Raw genomic sequence first — 1,489 nt, 5'->3', positions numbered from 1 at the left:
GGGGTGGGGCGGCCTGAGGGAGTCCTGCAGGCCAGCGGCTGCCGTCCGCGGCTTTCTGCACCCCTCCCATCTCTGGGCCAGGCTTCTCGGCCGAGCGTTCTCGCTCCTTCTGCGTTGACTGTTTTCTGTGTGGCTAACGCGCGGCTCACCAGGGGGGATTTTGAAGCACCTGATTCGGTCGGGCGCAAATTGGTTAGTGGGCCCGACCGTGCCGCACTGTCCAGGGAGCGCCAAGGGTAGGTGCCTCGCTAGGAGTCACATTTCAAGTGGAAAGGAGACTCCTGTTGCAGTTCCGTGGTGTCGCATTTCAGTTCACTACACACAAGCCACTGCCCTTTTGCCTGGGGGCTCCCCGCTCTTCTCACGGTGGCTTTCCTCTCTGCAGAGACCTCTGCGCGAAGTATACTAAGTGCATTGTGTGCGTCATCGGGAAACGGCGAACTACTCGCAGTCCCACGTGGATTTCATTTTTTTCCCTTTACCTACTCTTAGGGTGCGTAGTAGGCATCAGTATCCACCTTAGCTGCCCTCCTTTTGGGTTTTTCGTAAAACTGGAAAAACGAGAAGAAATTGCACTTTAAATTTAGTTTGTTTTTGTTTGTTTTTTTTTTTTTTGCGACGGAGTTTCATTCTTGTAGCCCAGGCTGAATTGCAATAGGGCGATCTCAGCTTACTGCAACCTCCACCTCCTGGGCTCAAGCGATTCTCCTGTCTCGGCCACCCGCGTAGCTGGGATTGCAGGCCCCTGCCACTTGCCCAAGGCTAATTTTTGTAGTTTTAGTAGAGACGGGGTTTCACCATGTTGGCCAGGCTGGTCTCGAACTCTTGAGATCCAACCGTCTCGGCCTCCCGAAGTGCTGGGATTACAAGTGTGAGCCACCGCGCCTGGCCTAAATTTTTATTTATTTTTGAGACAGGGTCTTGCTGTGTTTCCCAGGCTGGAGTGCAGTGGCGCGATCACGGCTCACCTGCAGCCTCGACCTCCTAGGCTCAAGCGAGCTTCATGCCTCAGCCTCCTGAGTAGCTGGGGCTATAGGCATACACCACCACACCTGGCTCATTTTTATTTTTATTTATGTAGAGATGGGGTTTCACCACGTTGCCCAAACTGGTCTCGAACTCTTTCCTGGGCTCAAGTGATCCGCCCGTCTCAGCCTCCCAAAGTGTTAGGATTACAGGTGTGAGCCACCGCACCTGGCCAACGCGACTTTTTTTTTTTTTTTTTTTGAGACAGAGTCTCACTCTGTCGCCCGGGCTGGAGTGCAGTGGCTGGATCTCAGCTCACTGCAAGCTCTGCCTCCCGGGTTCACGCCATTCTCCTGCTTCAGCCTCCCGAGTAGCTGGGACTACAGGCGCCAGCCACCTCGCCCGGCTAGTTTTTTGTATTTTTTATTAGAGACGGGGTTTCACCGTGTTAGCCAGGATGGTCTTGATCTCCTGACCTCGTGATCCGCCCGTCTCGGCCTCCCAAAGTGCTGGGATTACAGGC

Source organism: Mandrillus leucophaeus, unplaced genomic scaffold (genome assembly GCF_000951045.1).
Source record: "Mandrillus leucophaeus isolate KB7577 unplaced genomic scaffold, Mleu.le_1.0 Scaffold2, whole genome shotgun sequence".
Classification (NCBI taxonomy): domain Eukaryota; kingdom Metazoa; phylum Chordata; class Mammalia; order Primates; family Cercopithecidae; genus Mandrillus; species Mandrillus leucophaeus.
Note: the sequence above shows the minus strand (reverse complement) of the source record.